This window comes from Salvelinus fontinalis, chromosome 5 (genome assembly GCF_029448725.1).
Source record: "Salvelinus fontinalis isolate EN_2023a chromosome 5, ASM2944872v1, whole genome shotgun sequence".
Classification (NCBI taxonomy): domain Eukaryota; kingdom Metazoa; phylum Chordata; class Actinopteri; order Salmoniformes; family Salmonidae; genus Salvelinus; species Salvelinus fontinalis.
The window spans coordinates 15,257,620-15,280,061 of record NC_074669.1 but is presented as its reverse complement, the minus strand read 5'-3'; positions in this window follow the sequence as shown (position 1 = coordinate 15,280,061).

The window sequence follows — 22,442 nt, the reverse complement described above, 5'->3', positions numbered from 1 at the left end:
TTGCTGCCAGAAGATGTGCATGCATACACACACTCTCACAAGCATGCACATGCACACATGTACATATATACACAAAAAGATGGATAGAATGCTCAAGATTACAGTGGTGCCCTATAGCCCATTAGCCAGGCTTCTAGTTGGGAATGAGACTAGTACTGCCTTGACTGTCTATATAAAGAAATAAAGAAGGTGCAGTGAAACTGTTTCATTAAATGTAGGCCTGCTGGCATAAATCTCAACCCCAGTTAGTTCAGTTGCTGCCTGCTTCATCATGAATGTCATGTGACCTGCCGTTTCAGTTTTATCTTCAGCAGCACCAGAGAGTAGACTGTACCCTTCCCATTAACAGTGTTTGGCAGCATCCTAAGTAGCACCATATTCCCTATAGGCTGTAGTGCACCACTTTTGTCAAAATAAGTGCGCTATATAGGCAATAGGGTTCCATTTGGGACACAGTCGTTATCAATGACAGACCAGCGAGCACATCCTGCAGGCAAAACCTTGAAACTAGATCTCATAGACTTCCTATGCAATCTATTTTGCTTTCATGAAGTGAGAAACTTCAAATCACATTCACACTGTGTGACAAAAGAAAAAGGAGTCTGAACAAAACTATCTAGGGGGTCAGTCTAACCATTGATTCTCATGTTTTGACATTTATTTATTCAGTTTATTGTTCATGAAGCAAGTAATGGGATAAATAGGGTAAGTCTATCGTAACTACCAGCTGGGATTTTTTTGGGGGGGGTTGAATCAACATTGTTAATAAGTAATAACAAAAGATGTGATGAATCAATGTGGAAAAATTATTGGATTTGCAAATGGTAACCAACATTGGGAGATTGGGATGAAGTAACCAAGGTATTTATTGAAACACAGGGGGAAGATGGAGTGCAGGCCAGAGGAAGCTCGGGTGGGTTGCAGGGAACCAGGTGCAGTAGCTGAGGCTTGAGCGAGAGGGGTTGAGACAGGGTAAGCAGGTCCGGAGGGGAATCCAAGGGAGTAGTAGAGTGGGGAATCCAGGACAGAGTAGCAGGATGACGAGACGTGGAACTGGAGATAGGGACCAGAGTCAGAGCGAGTGGAACTGCAGCGGGGAGAGGAAAACAGTGTCAGGCAAGGAAAACAGGCACAACAGGATAACAGGCTCTAATAGTAACAACGCTACACGCGTAGACTGACTGAGCAGAGATTACAATCTGGCAGAGCGGAAGTGGCAGGGCTGAGTATTTGTAGAGGTCTTGATTATGGAACAGGTTGCAGCTGGTGGGGATCTGACTCCAGCACACCTGTCTCTGCTCACACAATCACACACACACACACACACACACACACACACACACACACACACACACACACACACACACACACACACACACACACACACACACACAAACACACACACACACACAGAGAGAGAGGGAGAGAGTACTGGGGGAGTGGCGGCAGGTCAAGGAGACACAGGATGAGTAGTATAGGGCATTGCAGGAGCAGATGTGACATTATTACGTCTGTGCCCAGTGGGTGGTGAGTCACCACTGGGGTGGCTGGTGTTGATAAGAATATGTGTGTGTGTGTGTGTGTGAGCGAGAGTGTGTTTGTTTGTGTATGAGGGGTAGCTACGTGATGCAGCACACATCCCTAATTACATCATCTGGTCATGACCAGATCACACCTGCTTTGCCTCCTATGAGCAGTGGCATAGCAATGATTCTGCCCTGTTCTCTGTTGTATATTTAATCACATCTCAGACTGGCTGCAGTACAGTAGGTGTTACTCTGTGTTGTCACTAGGGTTGAAAGTAGGAGAGTTATTGGCTCCCAAACCTGTAGTTCACAGTTGAATAGCTAATCAAGCAAATATTACTCTCTACCCATTCATTATTTGACCATTTTCAATAACTCAAAGGAAACCAGACACAGAATGTCAAAGAAAAAGACACAAGAAAAATGTTGATCTTTATTCTAATAGATAATCAGTTGCAATTCTGCTTCATACCAACAGGTGTCAATGTAGCATAACCAAAAAGCCTGTCTGCAAGCCGACAATGGATTTCGTTGGCTGGATACACATAACACTGCATATTTCCCCAGATCTCCTAATTTCATGTATACTGAACAAAAATATTAACAACAATTTCAAAGATTTTACTGAGTTACAGTACACATAAGGAAATCAGTCAATTGAAATAAGAATCTCTCTGTACTTTGCTCCGTTCATCTTTCCATCATTCCTGACTAGTATTCCAGCTGAAAAACATCCCCACAGAATGATGCTGCCACCACCATGCTTCACCGTAGGGATGGTGCCAGGTTTCCTCCAGACCTGACACTTGGCATTCAGGCCAAAGAGTTCAATCTTGGTTTCATTAGAGCAGAGAATCTTGTTTCTCATGGTCTGAGAGTCTTTAGGTGCTTCTTGGCAAACTCCAAGCGGGCTGTCATGCGCATTTTACTGAGGAGTTGCTTCCGTCTGGACACTCTACCATAAAGGCATGATTTGTGGAGTTCTGCAGAGATGGTTGTCCTTCTAGAAGGGTCACCCATCTCCACAGAGGAACTCTGGAGTTCTCTCAGAGTGACCATTGGGTTCTTGGTCATTGTCAACTGTGGGACCTTATAAAGACAGGTGTGTGTCTTTCCAAATCATGTCCAATCAATTGAATTTACCACAGGTGTACTCCAATCAAGTTGTAGAAACACCTCAAGGACGATCAATGGAAACAGGATGCACCTGACCTCAATTTCGAGTCTTATGCAAAGGGCATGAATAGTTATGTAAGTAAGGTATTTCTGTTTTTATTTTAAATATATTGGCTAAGATGTCTAAAAACTTGTTTTCACTTAGTCATTATGGGGTATTGTGTGTAGATTCATCAGGATTTTTAAAAATGTAATCATTTTAGAATAAGACTGTACAGTAACAAAATGTGGAAAAAGGGAAGGGGTCTGAGTACTCTACATACACTACATGACCAACAGTATGTGGACACCTGCTCGTCAAACATCTCATTCTAAAATCATGGGCATTAACATGGAGTCGGTCCCCCCTTTGCTGTTATAACAGTCTCCACTCTTCTGGGAAGGCTTTCCACTCGATGTTGGAACATTGCTGCGGGGACTGCTGTTGGGCGATTAGGCTTAGCTTGCAGTCGGTGTTCCAATTCATCCCAAAGGTGTTCGATGGGGTTGACGTCAGGACTCTGTGCAGGCCAGTGAAGTTCTTCCACACTGATTTCAAAGTTGGAAGCACAGAATTGTCTAGAATGTCATTGTATGCTGTAGGGTTAAGATTTCCCTTCACCGGAACTAAGGTGTCTAGCCCGAACCATGAAAGACAGACATTATTCCTCCTCCACCAAACTTTACAGTTGGCACTATGCATTCGGCCAGGTAGCGTTCTCCTGGCATCTGCCAAACCCAGATTTGTCAGTTGGACTAACAGATGATGTGTGGTTCATCACTCCAGAGAATGCAATTCCACTGCTCCAGAGTCCAATGGTGGCGAGCTTTACACCACTCCAGCCAACGCTTGGCATTGCTCATGGTGATCTTAGGCTTGTGTGCGGCTGCTCGGCCATGGCAACCCATATCATGAAGCTCCTGATGAACAGTTCTTGTGCTGACGTTGCTTCCAGAGGCAGCTTGAAACTAGGTAGTGAGTGTTGCAACTGAGGACAGATAATATTTTACACATTACGCGCTTCAGCACTTGGTGGGCTCGTTCGGTGAGCTTGTGAGGCCTACCACTTCACAGCTGAGCCGTTGTTGCTCCTAGATGTTTCCACTTTACTATAACATCACTTACTGCTGACCGGGGCAGCTCTAGCAGGGCAGCAATTTGACAAACTGACTTGTTGTAACGGTTCCATCCTATATCGGTGCCACTTTGAAAGTCACTGAGCTCTTTAGTAAGGCCATTCATTTGCCAATGTTTGTCTATGGAGATTGCATGGCGGTGTGCTCGATTTTATACACCTGTCAGTAATGGGTGTGGTTAAAATAGCCAAATCCACTACTTTAAAGGGGTGTCCACGAACTTTTGTATATATAGTGTACAAAAGACTCACAGTTAGGAAGGGCACGCCCAACAATTTAACAACCACTGCCCTAATGGAGATCAGTCTCCCCTGTTGTGGCCTTCCCTTCCTCCATCCCTATCTCCCATTCTCTCCCTCCCTCCTTACTGCCACCCTCTTGCCTTCCACCCCCCTATCCCCTCCACTTGACCCAACCCAGGGTTTCGCACCCCAGCCCCAGGGGAGCCACTGTCGGGCCCAGCTCTACTCTGCTCCCCTCCCCTCCTCACCCCTCCTCTCTTCTCCTTGCCGCTGCTTTGAATGTGCTTCCAATTACAGACAAAAGAGAGGCGGCCCTGTGTGTGCAGCATGTGGTTCCATTTAGAGCAGGTGAAACAATGTAGGAAAATAGATCCGTCATCCGTCGCATTCCGGAGGCCAGTGAGAACGGCGCTAAATCATAGCAAAGCTAATCCTCGGGGGAGGGGTTCGTCCAGGGCCCCGCCGGGCCGGCTTCTCTTACAGGGGCCCGCCGTGGTTCTCAGAGTGGAGCACCACAGGGGGGCCTTATAGCACTCTCTCTTGCTCTCTCTCTCTCTTGCTCTCTCTCTCTCTCTCTCTTGCTCTCTCATGTAATCTCTGTCTTGGTCTCTCTGTTGTTCTCTTCCTGTGTCTCTCTCCATATAATTTGGTTCAAGCCTGGGATTCGACAGCCTAGTCCCTCTCTGACCCACTGTCTTCCAGGTCCCCAGGTGTTCCTGCTAAAAACATCGGAGGAAATATCTAATAAAAATGTTGCAAAGGGGTGGAGGGGTAAGAGAGCAGAGAGCAAAGAGCAGAGAGTTGAGAGCCGAGAGCTGTCTTGATCTGATTCTATCATAGCTCCCTCATGTCTCCAGCTTTTCACGTGAACACTTGGAAAAGGTGAAGGAGTTTGCATGTGGTTGTAGTCAGTTCAAGCAACTCGGACATATTCGACTAGCTAACTCCTGTTGGAAAGAATGTAGGTTAATGCAGCATGAGGGGGTTGGACATCTCACTTTCATTTGGGCTTTACAGTCGGAGGAGGGGAGGCATAGGGTGGGTCAGAGGCATTAACTCACTAGATGTTCTGCGCCCCGCTACTTTATAGGAGTAGCTAGCCCCTGCGCCCCGCCAGGCCCGCTCACAAGCACCCAGTAAAGCTCTGACATGCAGAATGAAAAGAGCAGGATGAAAGAGAAGCTGTATTTTTAGCAACCGAAAGAACGGCTTGAACGCCCATTGATTACACAGAGAGCCGAAGCATGTCAACTGGACTCTCCATTAGAGAGAGAGAGCTTGTGTGTGTTGGTAGTTACCACGGGACTCTCACTGTTGGAGTGGCTAACCTTTTCCCCATGCTTTCACAACAGAGAGAGAAACACAGAGGTAGGCCAGAGTCATTTTAGGAGACCCCTGCCAAAACCAACCCAATCTCCTGTTAAAAATGTGAAGGCTTAGTTTCCATGGGTCTCACAAGGCCTTTGCAGTGTGCTTTGTGCACCCCCCCACCCCCACCCGACATTCCAAGGGCTGATCCAGGTTTTTATATTTATGTAAAACCAGAAATTAAAGTTAACATTAATTGTTCTGGAGTCCATTTGCGTTTTAAGCTAATGAGCATGAGGAATGTTCCAGTTTCCCCTAAAAAAAGCTTTTTTACTGGCTCCACTAAACAAGCGTCTTTTTTTAGACATTTTCATTTCACTTTAAAAGGGGCAGAGCTCCGAAAATGGAGACTGCATTAGATGTACTGTCCCAAAATGTGTTTTAACAAGCTCAAGAATGGCAGTGCACTTTGATTGCTGATTGTAGTTAATATCAGGAAACAGAAGATTACAGTCCATTATGTCCCAGGACTGATTATACCAAGTCTCTATTACTCTCCCTCATATACAGTCCTCTTTCTCTTTCCCCCTCCCTCTCTCTCTCTCTCTCCTCCCCTCTTTATCTCTCCTTCCCTCCCTCCCCTTACCTCAATTCTTTCTCTGCTGATTTTCTCTGCTTCTCTTTCTTCCTCTCTGAGTGAGCTGTAAAGCCTTTGACAGCAATGTGCAATGGACTAGATTCATGATAATGTCACAACACACCATTCCAGTTGTTGGATCATCACCCTCCCCGCTGTTCTACAGCCCAGGGCTTCCTATCCCTTACCACCCAATCATGGTCTGTTCCCAAAGGGACAACCAATAGAACAACCAGCTCCTGGCCTCTCAACTCTCTTACAGTCCAGCGGAGAGAGACACCATGCAGCTGGCCTGTGTTTCCAAATGCCCATGGACACACACAGGAAGTCCCTCCCACCCCCCCTCAGTGGGGCCTAATCAGACCTGTGGCTTGGCAGTGCTCCCCTCATCATGCCCTAATTCCTCTTGATCCCCCCTGGATCCCCCCTGCACCTCCACTGTCCTGGGGGAGAAACCCCCCATTATGGAGCTAATGAACTGTATCCTAGAATCTGATAGCAGCTAAACCATAATCCGAGCTCTGCTGCTCCACTGTTCCTTTTCAGTGAACAATTAACCCTGCGATAAATCACCCTTTCTTACCCTGTCCTGGCTGAAGCTGCACTGTCACATGGGTCAGGATGGGCGTCGATGAAACAGGGGATAAGTCGGAGAGCTTGGCGTTACAGATGCAGTAACCCCGTATGCGTTTGAAGTTTGAGAATTTATGATTATGTAAAGGGGGAATGGGTGGATAGGGCCCCCTTGAGAGTGGGTTTTCCGGGTTTAGATGAGAGAAGTGTAGTGAGCAGTGTTAAGGATTAGAGTAGTAATCGCTGTTAATTAATGATGGTAAGGCCCAGCTTCAGTACTGTAGTGTTGTGTAAACTGTCAGGGCAGTAATGCATGCTCTATTGTGATACATGTATCTCCTTGTCTTTCATCAATAGGCTAGAGCTGTGTTCCAAATGGCATCCTATTCCCTATATAGTGCACACCTTTTGACCAGGGCTTAGGTCAAAAGTAGTGCACTACAGTATATAGGGAATAGAGTGCTGTTTCCGATGTACCGCTGCTACCCGCCCCCACCACCACTACAGCTAATCAAGACAAATCAAGACAGCTAATCAAGGCAAAGCTCCTGTACTGCTGAGAGTCAGTCGGTTACTTGGTTTATTCACTCCGCTGGGTGTTCTGAAGGAAAAGGAGTGGTGATGTATTGAGAAATGGCATGATTATTCTATTGACCATAAGGTCCTAATCAATTTGCCCATTAAATGTGCAAGATGTTCAGTTCCCATTTCCTGATGGTGCCTTGATGCGTTGATTAAACCCTGCTATCACTTCCCCATCCTGTTGAGACTGGGATGATTACTTCACTCAATCACTTTGATGTTTACTTAATTGTTTAATTTCAACCAGCGCCTCACTGATTATTCTTTGAGAACTGGTGATGTTTACTCTTTGCATGTAACTCTACACCACGGTCCACTAATGTAGGGCAGCGCTGTTGATCGTTGGCTACTTTTGGAAAGTTGAATGTTTTTGATACAGTGCTTCCGCCACCAGATTGATCCAGATCAGCCTTTTGATCTCTTACAAGTCAAACTGAATCAATATGTGCCAGAAGTCCAGAACCCAGTGGGTAAGGGCATATATAGGCTGCTAAATTTTATAATATTTATTGTTTGTGAGACTGAGTTTCTGTTTTCACAGATCCAATAGTACTTCCAGCGCTTGCTCTCAGATATGTGTGCAGTGCGCTCAGCCACTAACAAATCATGTGATTGATGTAAAAATAATGTTCATTAAACTGGCAATTTGTTAAAAGTATTATTTCATCAAAAGCTCTATGCTCTATTATTATGAAAGGAGCTGAACTGTCTCATTAGGGCCACATGAAAAAAAGTATACAGTATACTATGGTATAAATACTATAATATGCTTAGGTAAATACTATAATATACTAAAACAATAAGGAAGGAGGAGGTGCGGTATATGGCCAAAATACCATGGCTAAGGGCTGTTCTTCCGCACGATGCAACGCAGAGTGCCTGAATACAACCCTTAGCCGTGGTGTATTGTCCATATATCACAAACCCCCGAGGTGCCTTGTAGCTGTTATAAACTGGTTACAAATGTAATAAGAACAGTCATAATAAATGTTTTGTCATACCCGTGCTATACAGTCTTACTGTATATACCACGGCTTTCAGCCAATCGCCAGTTTTTCTAGGTCCTTCTTTGCAGCACCTGACCACATGACTGGGCTATAATCAAGATAAGATAAAACTAGAGCCTGCAGGACTTGCTTTGTGGAGCATGGTTTCAAAAAGTAGAGCATCTCTTTATCACAGACATACCTCTCCCCATCTTTACAACCATTGAATCAATATGTTTTGACCATGACAGTTTACAATCCAGGGTAACGCCATGTACTTGTCTCTGATTGAGAACCATACTTAGGCTGCCCTTTTTCCCACCTGTGTTTGTGGGAAGTTGACTTTGTTTAGGGCACATAGCCGTTAGCTTCACGGTTTGTTTTTTGTAGTGTTTATTGTTTTGTTCGGCGTCATTTTTATTAAATAAAATAAAATGTAGGCTGACCACGCTGCACCTTGGTCCTCTTCCTTTAACAGCCGTGACAGTACTTAAGTCACCTCAATTTGCTCAACAGCAACATTTTTAATTATCAGATTCAGCTGAGGTCTAGAACTTATGGAATGATTTGTACCAAATACAATGTTCTTAGAAAAAGAAGAGGGCCAAGAGCGCTGCCTTGCGGTATACCACTCTTTACATGTTTAACATTAGAGAAGCTTCCATTGAAGAACATCCTCTGTGTTCTATTAGATAGATAGCTCTGAATCCACGATATGGCAGAGGTTGAAAAGCCATGACACTCATTTTTTTTCAACAACAGGTTATGGTCAATAATATTTAAGGCTGCACTGAAATGTAACAGTACAGCTCCCACCATCTTCTTATTATCAATTTCTTTCAACCAATCATCAGACATTTGTGTCAGTAGAGTACAAGTTGAGTGCCCTTTTCTATAAGCATGCTGAAATGATTTTGTTAATTTGTTTACAGAGAAATAGCATTGTATCTGGTCAACCACACATTTTTGATAAAAGTTTTGTAAGAGTCGGCAGCAAGCTGATTGGCCGGATGTTAGAACCAGTAAAGGGTGCTTTATCATTCTTGGGTAGCGGAATGACTTTGGATTCCCTCCAGGTCTGAGGACAAACATTTTTCTCCAGACTCAGATTAAATATATGACAAATAGGAGTGGCAATATAGTCAGCTACTATCCTCAGTAGCTTTGTCAATACCAGGTGGTGTCTCATTATTGATGGACAAAATAATTATTCCACCGCACCCACACTAACGTTACAGAATTCAAAATGACAATGCTTTTCTTTCATTATTAGATATTTTATACATGCATATGATGGCTCACAGTTTGTTGTTGGGATTTCATTTCTAACTTTGCCAATGAAATAGTCATTAAAGTAATTGGCAACATCAGAAGGTTTTGTGATAAAAGAGCCATCTGATTCAATGAAAGATGAATTGGTTTTTCTGCCCATAATTTCATATAAAGTATTCCAAAACTTTTTTCCATCATACTTTGTCATTTATCTTGGTTTCATAATACAATTTCTTCTTATTTTTGATCAGTTTAGTCACATAATTTATCAATACAGTAAGTTTGCCAATCAGATGTGCAGCCAGACTTATTCACCAATCCTTTTGCCTCATCCCTCTCAACCATACAGTTTTTCAATTCCTCATCAATCCAAGGGGCCTCAACAGTTCTAACAGTTAGTTTCTTAATAGTACATGCTTATCAATAACTGGAAGAATCAATTTAATATTTGGAAGAAACAAGAGCAACGTCTGGATGGTCTTAATTACACACATCAGACCAACACATATTTTTTGTCTTCAACATAGGAATCAGTACAAAACATTTTGTATGATCTCTTATACACTATTTTAGGCCCAACCTTTGGAACTTTGGCTTTTATAGATATGGCCACTATATTATGGTCGGTACATCCAATGGGTATGGATACAGCTTTAGAGCAGAGTTCTGCAGCATTGGTAAAAATGTGATCAATACACGTGGACAATAAAGTTCCTGTACTGTTTGTAAACACCCTTGTAGATTGATGAATAACCTGAACCCGATTACAGACACTGGTTACAATGAGCAGCTTCCTCTTGAGAGGACAGCTTGATGAAAACCAGTCTATATTCAGGTTTTCCCAGAAAATAGACCTCCCTGTTAAGATCACACACATTATCAGGCATTGCATACATATTATACAGATAATGTTAGCACTTGGTGGCCTATAGCAGCACCCGAAAAGACAAGGCTTTAGATGAGGCATGGGAACATGCAACCACAACACTTCAAAAACATTAGACATGAGATCCCGTATACTGTATGTCTCTGAACATTGAGTATACAGCAACACCTCCACCATAGGCCTTCCTGTCTCTTCTGTAGATGTTATATCCCTGTATTACTACTGCTGTGTCATCAAAGGAATTATCTAAGTGAGTCTCAGAGATGGCCAATATATGAATGTTATGATTTCATAAGCCTTATTTCAATGGCTACATTGCTTCTACGGTTTACTTCATCTCGTTTAAACGTGTGTGTATATGTGTGTGTGTGTGTGTGTGTGTGTGCGTGCGTGCGTGCGTGCGTGCGTGCGTGCGCGTGTGTGTCTGTTTCTGATTAACTGTAAATGTTGGCACATTTTTAAAATAAGCTATTTATCCTCTGTTGCTAAATTATGGGCGTAGTAGGTGTAGTGGTGTAGTAGGCTATTCTGAATTATTTCATTTATTTCTGAACAGACAGCAGTAATTCTAGGAAGAGGAGAGTTAACAGAGGCAACTCAAATGAACTTTGATCGCTTTTATCTGCAAAAAGTGACAATTAATTTTCATGCCAAGAGAGGTACCGGATCCGGCCAAATAGGTTCCAGAACAGAACAGTTAAATATCGGAAGCACTGGCTGTAAGTCTCTTAGGAAACCAGCCTCGCCTTGGTAGAACTGCAAACTGTTCTTAAGGCCCTGGGCCTCTCTGGTCAGATTGTCCATTAGTTTGTTAGTTGAGTCCATCAGTATTTGGACAAAGCTCTTAAAGCTATTTTCCTCTTGTTTTAACAATTGCTTGTAGAACAAGCCACCGGCTTTGGTTTTGGATGTCATGGCAGCAACGTAAGCTAACGCTGGTACTCCACGCAGTTCGAGACAGGGCAGGTTGTAGGGCATATGGAAACAGAAACAAACAGCAGGAATTTAGACAGCCACAAGCCAGGGTCAATCTGCGGTCCCAGCCATAAGTGCTAACAGTGTAGCGGACTGTGTTCAAGCTTTCAGGAAAACTTGATAGCTTGATAGCTACAGTAGTTAGCAGCTAGGCTAGCTGCTATGCCAAGCAGCTCTTCAGACTTTTGGTTGGCAGGCTCCCTGGACAGATAGTAACGGTCCCAGCAACTGATACAAATTCAAAAGGTAGCTAGTAACCAAACTTTTCCTAAAATAAAACTTTCAAAACATTAAACCGAGCTTTCCCTCGTTCCACATTCCTTCAGGAAAGGTTAACTATATTATAAATACTGTAGTAAAAGAAAACGGTAGTATAGTAATTAATGTAGTGTTTTGCGGATTTGTAGAATTTTCTGTATTGTTTTGGCAGATGGTACTATACTGTAGTATTTACTGTAGTGTTTTGCAGACTGTAGTACAGCGGTTACCAACCAGGTACTAGAACCCCTGGAGGTACTTGGCCATTCCACAGGGGGTACTTGAGAAGACTCATGGGGCCACAGACCTACTGATAAAATGCACACGAGGGGGTACTTCAGGGTTACTCCGGACAAAACAAAATTCAGTTGGTGGTACGGTAACCAAAATGGTTGGGAACCACTGCTGCAGTATACTGTAGTTTTTAATAGTGGTGGGAAACAAATCTTCCTGAAGCATTGAGGTTTCCATCAAAAATAGGTTAATTACTCGATGCTTTGATCAACACAATGTACACTAGTGACACCTGCTAGTCAAAATAATTTAGAGCAGCCAAATTATTATAGATGACGATCCACACTCCGTAGCACGTGCGCAGCGGAGCCTTTTAATCTTCTACCAATCCAATACCAAACCAATCAGCTGCTTGTTCAACGAACTGAACCTTTAGAAGTCCTTGATCTCGTGCTTCTGATAAAATGATACAGGTATCGGCACACTGCCTGGCTATTTCGACACATGCCTTGGAGCTCCAGTATGAAATGTAAAAATACTATTATTTACTATGGTGATTTTGTTTAATTATCTTTGACATAGAAGTGAAGGCTTTGTCCTTTGGGAAAACTGCTGGGGAGATACTAAGAGGGCAAACTGTCCGTGATCTTTAGATAGGCATGCAACCTGAACAAAGTCCAGCACTTCTGCTCTTCTCTGTAATCTGTATGGCATACAATATGGTCTATACTTGGCATGTAGGTTTCTCACTTATGGGTGGCACAAATTGCAATATGGGGAGGGAAATGGGCAGGGTATATGCAAATGAAATAATGTAGTATTTACTATAGTTAACTATAGTTACTATATTTACTATAGAGATATTACAGTATACTACAGTTTACTATAGTATTCTATAGTTAACTGTAGTATTTCTTTATGTGGGGGTAAACACTTACTGTAGGTTGACACAGGTTTAATTTAAGAGCGACCACCCATGAAATCACCCACAGAATGTCCCCCAAAAAGTGCCACCAATAAACAAACAAAATCAGTAAACAACATTATCCAGTAAGTGGCCATACCTGGGAGGGTCAAACAGCACACTATTTTAGTGAGGAGCGGAGGACAAGGAAAACAACACTCCTCGTCCACACAGAGGCGGTTAGAGCCTGTCTCTCTAATTATGCTATTCTAAGGACCATAATAATCACTCTCTCTCTCTCGTCTCTCACTCTCGCTCTATAAAAACAAATCCACTGCAGGGCTCTATAGCATCTCCTCCCCATTTGGTTGGTTGGTGGCTGGTGTTCATTTCCCACTCTGGCCATCCTACGCTAAACCACGGTCTACCCAAAATACATGCGCCAAACCAGCGAGCCGCTATTATCCTCCCCACATCCTCTCACCTCTCCCCCACTCAGTCCCTCCTCACACCTCCCCATATCCTCCCCCTGGCCTGCATCGTATCACAGTCCTTACAAACACCTGCTATAGCAACCGTCTTCTCCATCTCCATCCTTTGGCTGCTGGTCATTAAGCCTGCTTGTGGCCATGCTTGGTGGTGGGAGCAGAAAGGAAGGGAAGGAGAGAAATTCAAAACAAATGAGTGTGGCTCGCTGACAGATGTGCTGGCCCTGTTGCCTTGCCTTTGTTTGGGGACAAAAGCTTTCCAGCTTTCCCCCTGAGCCGTGCTGCGCTGGTTAGGTGTCTGGGTGGCAGCCGGGCTGGGTGGAGGAGATTAGGAGGTTGTGTAAAATGAGAGAATTCAACCTGGCCTGGCTGGCGTTGCCCCTCTGAGGGGTGCTGAGTGAGCTCAGGGACTGTACTGTAGAGAGGGAGTCACAGGGTACATGGTGTGCCAGATCATTTGTTATACAGACCAGGCCTTGCCACAACCACTGTATGGTACTGTATGGTACCATGTAGGGCAGACCCCGAATTTCCTTGGTGTTAGGAATTCAGCATTCTCTGTGTTCATCTTGCTAACCCCATTGTCACACCTCTGAGAAGCAGAGGTTCTGTTGTGATTGCATCATATAGGGCTGATATCAGTTTGGAGGTTCATTTTACAGTAATGCTATTGGTCAACAACTCAGATTTTAAATCCAAAACAACTTAGATGTTATAAAAGGTCTTAGATTAATTGTTTCTCTCTCTTTTTTGTTCCTGACCAGTGCTGGTGAGATACCTACACTCTCTTTTTTTCTCTCTCTCCCATGAGCTATATGCCATGGTTTCTTTGTTTCTCTCTCTCTCTATGATCATGTCTAGAGTAGTGCCTTGTAATACTTGTTAATGCTTTGTAACTTAAGCTTAATGCCTTGTATGTGAATCCGTTCATTGTACAATGTTAATTAAATATCTGCATTTGATATAGACAATTCTCAGACCGATTCTTTGTAGTCAATGTCAACTCATTGTTTAATGCTTGCTTGTATATTTTAATTATCTTTATGGAGTCAGAATTGTTTATTTATTGGCTAATTGCTTAGTCTTATTATGAGTCGCATGTGATGTATACATAATATACATATATTAAATATCACTGCCCACTACAACCATATATCTATCACCTGCTCAGTCTCATGCATTGTGTGGATGACCCATCTAATGTTTAGTGGGCCCACCCACTCTTACCACAACTTGTGTAGCAGAGCCATCATACCCCGAAGAGCTGATGTGAGCTGATGCAGTCCTGTATGCTGGGGGGACTGCATCACATGAACCACCCTCCCTGACCTCTGACCCCTCTACACAAAGACCAGGCTGATCTTCAGAGTCCTTAAGCTCAGTTGCAAACAAGACCCTGCACATAGGGGCCATACGGAGGAATAACGACTCAACCATATTGAACAGTTGACCATACATGAGATTGAGTCAGCATACATGAGATTGAGTCAGCATACCTTATGTAAGAGTCAGTCGACTATGGAGGGAACCATACTGGGTCATGAGCGAGTTAACCATACACTGACAGTCGACTTTCACCCAGCGTTGAATAAGCTCTGACAAGACTGACTCTGAGGCCCTGTAATCAGGATCCACCCAAGATGTACAAGATATATTTGAGACGTGTTTGAGATGTGTCTGAGACAGGGTTTGAGACAGTCGCCCCAGAGGAAACCAAGCTAGTGGGGGTTACAGCCTGGATGTGACTGCGGTCGATCTGTTCTGGTCCGGGCACATGGTTCAAAATAGCCTGTGGAGAGGCTGGTATTTCATAATGACATCCTGTACACATCAGTGAACAGATTGTCTGGCTGCATCCTCCACTACTCATCTGACATAACTATGCTGGAGAAGAAAAAAAATTACTAGCTCATACACGACATTAGCCTTAAGTAGATGGTGTATAGGGTGTAGTGGCTAAGACCGTTTTCAATGCATTCTTTCTCTGACACTGTCAGTATGGGTGGCTAAGTGCCAGGGTTGCTACAGTACAACACCCCATTGATAAAAGCACTCCAGTTGTATCTCCTCACAGGCCTTGGGTCCATGACAGAGGAGAGGTTTGGCCCCAGCAGATTAGCAGTGGCACAAGCTAACAGCACACAGGTGGCTAACGTCCACTCCATCTGTCAGTAAGACAGAGGTTGGCGTCAGGATGTCTTTGTACAAATAACCCCTCAAAAATACCTCTGCCTCAATCTTCTCCTATGTGGAATCCAAACAAACACCTAATAGGCCAGCACATTCATGTTTAACTCTGATATATCTACATAATGAGCCATGACATACGGAGCCCTTTAACAGGCTTTACCTTTATACCACAAAGAGAACAGTTTGTATGATTTATTGGAAAATGGTGGCCATCACCCAGATGTTTTGGCTTGACCTTGGACCTTATAGGCCTGAGGTTAACCGGTCTGCAGACACATTGGGAGATACTTATGTAAGTGCACAGCTGCTGTTGGAGTTTATCTGTGATGTGACCCTTGCAGTGGTGGGTAACTGAGATCCAGAGGACGAGAGGGGAGCGAAGCAGAGGTGCGAGAATGTGTGACTGTGTGTGTGTAGAGAGTTACGTAAGAAGTATTTTTAAATGTTGAACGAGCAAACAGGTTGTTGACCTTGTCTCTTTGGTGTGTGTATTTGTGTGTGTGCGTGCATATACAGTGCCTTCGGAAAGTATTCAGACCCCTTGAATTCTTTCACGGTTTGTTAGGTTACAGCATTATTCTAAAATGTATTCAATCGTTTCCCCCCCCATCAATCTACACATACAATATCCCATAATGACAAAGCAAAAATAGGTTTAGAAATGTTTGCTAATTTATTTTTAAAAAAAAACTAATTTACATACGTTTTCAGACCCTTTACTCAGCACTTGTTGAATCACCTTTGGCAGCGATTACAGCCTTGAGTCTTCTTGGGTAGGACGCTACAAGCGTGGCACACCTGTATTTGCAAAGTTTCACCCATTCTTCTCTGCAAATCCTCTCAAGCTCCGTCAGGTTGGATGGGGAGCGTTGTGGCACAGCTTGAATTTTCTGGTCTCTCCAGAGATGTTCGATCGGGTTCAGGTTTGGGCTGTGGCTGGGCCATTAAAGGGCATTCAGACACTCATCCCAAAGCCACTCCAGCGTTGTCTTGGTTGTGAGCTTAGGGTCATTGTCCTGTTGGAAGGTGAACCTTCGCCCCAGTCTGGGGTCCTGAGTGCTCTGGAGCAGGTTTTCATCAAGGATCTCTGCTCCATTCCTCTTTGCCTCGATCTGACTAGTCTCCCAGTCCCTGCCACTGAATGCCAAGTGTCACAGATGTGATACTTGGCATTCAGGAACAAAGAGTTCAATCTTGGTTTCATCAGACCAGATAATCTTGTTTCTCATGGTCTGAGAGTCTTGAGGTGCCTTTTGACAAACTCCAAGCAGGCTGTCATGTGCCCTTTACTGAGGAGTGTCTTCCGTCTGGCCAATACCATGAAGGCCTAATTGGTGCAGTGCTGCAGAGATGATTGTCCTTCTGGAAGGTTCTCCCCTCTCCACAGAGGAACTCTGGAGTTCTCTCAGAGTGACCATTGGGTTCTTGGTCATTGTCAACTGTGAAACAGGATGCACCTGAGCTCAATTTCGAGTCTCATCTGACCAATTGGTCAACATCTTGGTGGTTCCAAACTTCTTCCATTTAAGAATGATGGAGGCCACTATGTTCTTGGGGACCTTCAATGCTGCAGCCATTTTTTGGTACCCTTCCCCAGACCTGTGCCTCAACACTATCCTGTCTCAGAGCTCTACAGACAATTCCTTCAACCTCATGGCTTGGTTTGCGCTCTGATATGCACTGTCAGCTGTGGAACCTTATATAGACAGGTGTGTGATATTCAAAATCATGTCCAATCAATTGAATTTACCACAGGTGGACTCCAATAAATGTGCAGAAACGTCTCAAGGATGATCAATGGAAACAGGATGCACCTGAGCTCAATTTTGAGTCTCATAGCAAAGTTCTGATTACTTATGTAAATAGGTATTTCTATTTAATACATTTGCAAAAATTCCTGTTTTCGCTTTGTCTTTATGAGATATTGTGTGTAGATTGTTGAGGAATTGTATTTATTTAATCAATTTTAGAATAAGGCTGTAACGTAAGAAAATGAGGAACAAGTCAAGGGGTCTGAATACTTAGGCTAATAACCATCATCACTCCTAAATCCACAGCCCTGAGTGAGACTGCGTGTGGATGAGGGATGGGGGATCTCATGTTAACATGTGTCTAATGTCAGAGGGGTATAGAGTTTCATAAGCAAACTTTTTACATTACATAGGTGACCCACATGAGGCTGTAAAAAGGTGTGTTTAGTTTAAAATAGAACCACTTGCAGCAGGACAATGGATATTCAGTCCTAAGCTGTTGTGCAATGTGATGATAAGAGAGCGATTGAGACTGAAACATCAACAGCAGCTAGTTCAAGGGGAGTTATGCTGTTTGTAGAGTGCCATTGTACTCAGTCTTTGTTGAGAGACATTATGTTTCCCATGCCAATAAAGCCCTTTGAATTGAATTTAATTGAGAGAGACAGACAGAGAGAAAGAGAGAGATACTTTGACTTGTATGGACTACAAGTTCATACAAGTCCATATTAGATTTCATGTAGATTCTCCCAACAGTTTAGAGTCTACTTGAAATCTAATATGTAAAGGTTTTCAGGGTATGGTAATTAGCCATCCATTCTGCGCCATGACTAATACCTTAATTGAAATGTACACTCTTGTTGCCCAAGATATGTTTTGTTCTGTCTGTCAAAACTTCAAGATACAGCTCTTTATTGAATAGTGCACCTATTGTTCATGGTCTTTTCTTTGGCTTAGAGCTAATTTCAGCTAATATAATTCAGTTCATAAGTCAAAAGACAATGGCTTCCTGTCTTATTTTAAAGTGGCAGTGCAGTCAAAAACACGATTGTTCTGTGTTTGATATATATTTCCACAATATGAGGTTGGAATAATACTTAGAATTTGTGAAAATTATGATAATGCACTTTTAGTGTAAGAGCTGTTTGAAATTTCAACTTGTTTGGCTGGATGGGGTTTTTGGACCACCTGGTGACATCACCAGGCGATATAAGGTAATAGACCAATAACAAAGAGAGTTTTCCCTCCTTTCTGCCAATAACAGCTAGTTTTCAGGTTACACATCCCTCCCATTAGGCCCCTCCAATTAGACTCAACTCTCAGACCACTCCCCGACAGTCCTAGCAAAATTCTTGCTTAAATTGCATTTTGCTAAAAAGTTGTTACTTTTTGACCATTTTAATTGGAAACAATCACAGTAAGTTACTTAATTGTTACACAGAAATGATTTGATATTGAGATAAAAACGGCTGCATTGGCCCTTTAACAACTCTGCTGAATAATGGGAAGTGCACCACAGCTGTTTCTGACACAGTGCTGAGAGAGGTCAAGGTTCAAGGCTTGAAGGGACCTGCCGTTTGAAACTCAAATACAACACTTCTGTGTAACAACACCATGGCTGGTTCCAGAGGCAAGCCTTTCTTCCTCCAGGCCTAAAGCAAACGTCAATGAACTCTCAACTCACACTATTTCTATGTCCAACCACTCTGCACTATAATAGGCTCTCACAAACACATTTTTCTGTCAAACCACTCTTGCTACCTCTGTATGGTCTGTAAAGAGTTAACACACAGAAAAGGATTAGGTCTCTGTGTGCTGCAGCTGCCAGACTTGTGAGTTGAACAGGGTGCAGATAAAACATAAATTCTCCCCTGCTTGCCCGGTGCAGGGGGGCTGGCTTCCATCCCATTCCCAGAACTGAGGGGGAAAGAATCTCTTGATTCTGCAGCTTCACAAAAACACACTACAGTACCTCCGTAGTCCACCTCCAAACACACTCACCTCCCCTCTTCCCCCTCCACCAGAAAGGGGGTCTGGGGGTGAATGTTGTTCCCCGTGCTGGTCCCCTGGTGATTTATTTTCCCCCTCTACCGAGACAGAAAACTTGGAGCCCAGAGCCCAGGGGGTGAAAGGCTACTACGTGAACATACAGAGAGTTATGCAGCCCTGCTACCCCCACAACACGGCCCCCGTATATATCATATATGCGCCACCTCAAAAGTCTGTCAATAAAAGGTTAGTGAGTTCAGGGGGGAGTCAGACTGCGAGACTGGGAAACTGTGAGACCTCTGGCATAGGAGGACGTGTCTACAGAACCAGCAGACTGTGCCATTCCCCGTTTTGGCTGTCCAGGCCACCTCGTGTGATGGGAAGGAGAGGAGCAGAGTTCAAAGCACCCCCTTCTGGGAGGGTGGAATTTACCGGTCGCTCACACGTCTGGAGGTCCACAGGATCAGATGCCTTGGAAGAGAGGAATTAAAACAAAACGGAGTGAATGAGAGGAGAAAATTGAATTGACATGGGGAAGGAGGGGTTGAGCGAGAGTGCGGTGCAGCATACACAGGAGCGCAGACACAAACATGCATGCACACGCACACACACATTCCTCTTTAATGAAGTCAAGCAGGAGCGATCAACTCAAACCAAGGCGGCACCTTGAAGGAGTAAAACACAAGCCTGCTTCTATTAAAATAACCCAGAAAAACCCATCGCCAATTCCTGCCATCGTGTGTCAGCTCCCCCATGTATGTCTTTCTACCCACTAAGCTGAGAGAGGGATGGTGAGTGAAGAACAGCAAAGAGAGAGAATGAAAGAGAACACAGCTGTTTTGCATCACTGTCAGAACAACTTTGAAAGAGATTCTTATAGGGAGGTGGGAGTCAAACCATGGATCTCCTTCTGTTCTACCTGATAATTAATTGCACACACCTGGTATACCAAGTCTAAATCAGTCCCTAATTAGAGGGGAACAATGAAAAAATGCAGTTGAACTGGCTTCGAGGTCCAGAGTTGAGTCTTCTAAATCTTTTCCAGACATTGGTCATTCATTGACACTTATTTGGTTTCACACACATACTGTATATCTTAACACATTGAGCCATCCCTCCCACGTGATGCAGTGACAAAACATGTTTTTGCAGTTCAGCCAATCGACCATCAGTACCTGACTGGCACTCATTAATGTAATGTAAAGGATAGGACTGAGGAGACCAACTCCCACAGTGCTCTGTTCATAAACACACATACTGTACATTACATTACACCATCCTCCAGCCATCTGGCCTTCATTGGACTGAGAAATATCCAGTGTCATCTCTAGCCCTGTTTATACCTGGTTCTAACATGCGTCCTTTGTCCTGATCTTGTACACATTTTGTTTGTGCCCACATTTATCGACAGGTATAGATAATAAAAAGATGCAGTGTGATCTGATTGTGATTAGATCTTCCTGACCATCTCTGGAGGTAGTCGAAGACACATCTTGTAGGTCAGGGCTGCCCAACCGTCTTCCTGGAGATCTACCTTCCTGTGGGTTTTCAGTCCAACCCTAATTTAAAACACACCTGATTCTACTTATTAGCTGCTCAACAAGACCTTAACTAGCTGAATGAGATACGCTAAATTAGGGTTGGACTGAAAACCTACAGGACAGTAGATCACCAGGAAGAGGGTTGGGCAGCCCTGTTGTAGGGTTATCCTTGACGTGTAAATTAATCTGGACAACGAAAGCATATACATTTGACATTGTCTCGTGCTCTCAAAAAAATTACACCGGCCAGTTGAATTAAGATCATGGTCTTTATTAGAAACCAAGTGCCTACTGGCACTGTGGTCAGATGCCAAAGTCCAATACAGTGTCTAGCTCTGAATAAAATGGGCATATAGATATAAAGATATTTATAACGAGATCATCATGAATGAGAGAAAATGTGTTCTCCAGTTCCCATCGCAAAATCTCATGAAGACATAGTAGGCTACAGAAATGCCGAAGACTGTAACAGCAGAATTGAAAGTGAACTACAGATGTAGTGGGGATGTATGGGACGCACTATGACGGAGTTGCAGCAGAAGAGCCTAGTGCATAACAAGTGTATGGCAAGGTATAATGTGTAGGTCTAATTTTCCACCTTTATATTTAGACAGAATAAACTGTGGGCAGGTGGTGAATAGTCTATTTTAGTTGCTATGTCAGATATTAAGATAATACATTGGTATTATAATGCAATCCCAGTAAGAAAATTTCAGTTGAAAATATGTATTTTCCAGACATTGATGTCAGGTGAATTTTAGGTGCTGAACTAAAGGTGAAAATACATATTTTCGGGACGTTGAAAAGACACAATTTACAGACGTTGAAAACACTTGTTATTTGGTAATTGATTCTATGACCAAATTTCAACTGCTATAAATTCTCAATGAAGTAAGAATTATATCACAATAATACTTTCTCAAGCATCTTAATAGGAAAGAGGAGAAGATTGCAACAGAATATTTATTATTGCTCCCATCTTACATTAGCTTTTTCAAAAGGTCAGTTTATTTGGTTATTCCAAAATTAATGTTAAAATTTCTAATAAAATGTTGTTAAACTTCAAAATAATAAACAATTGAAACACAAAATAATCAATCCAACTTAAGTTAATAAAATCAGAAGAAAAACAAACAATTGCCCCAAAAAATAACAAATGCATTGAGTCAAAAAACATTTAACAGTTAATTATCAGTCTGTCAATTTGTTAGTCAGCCAGTCATGGTTGGTCTGGTGGGGTGGTTGACGGTGTGTTTGTGTCTGTGTTGGGGGAGGGTAAGGGGTGGTGTCTGAGCTGGCAGTTTCTGGATGAAGGTGGCAGTTGTGGATGGTCGGTGCTGTGTCCAGGGTTGGCGTTGGGCCCGGGTTGGAAATTGTGCTGGTATCGCAGCTGGAAAACTAGTGGTTGGTGCTGGGTCTGGTGAATGCACCAATTTGTAAGTCGCTCTGGATAAGAGCGTCTGCTAAATGACTTAAATGTAAATGTAAATGTAAACAGGAACAGGGAACTAGGGCTGGTGCTGGGGATGGTGCTGGTTCGGGATCTGTATAGGGGAGGAAAGACAACCCGAAGAGCAAGCAAACACCCAAGGGAGCCCTAGACCCAGAGGTAAATTGTGGCACTCCTCTGTGGTCTGCTCGCTCCGGGTGAAGGTCTGGTGTTTGGTCCCTCCCCTGCCCCCATCACCGACGATGGTGATGTAGTCCAGGTACGCCGCCAATATAAGCCTCTCACACTGGGCCCCTGGCATCTGGTAGCCAGGGATTCCTGGTGTTGACTTGATCTTCTGGAGGAAATCTATAGTGGA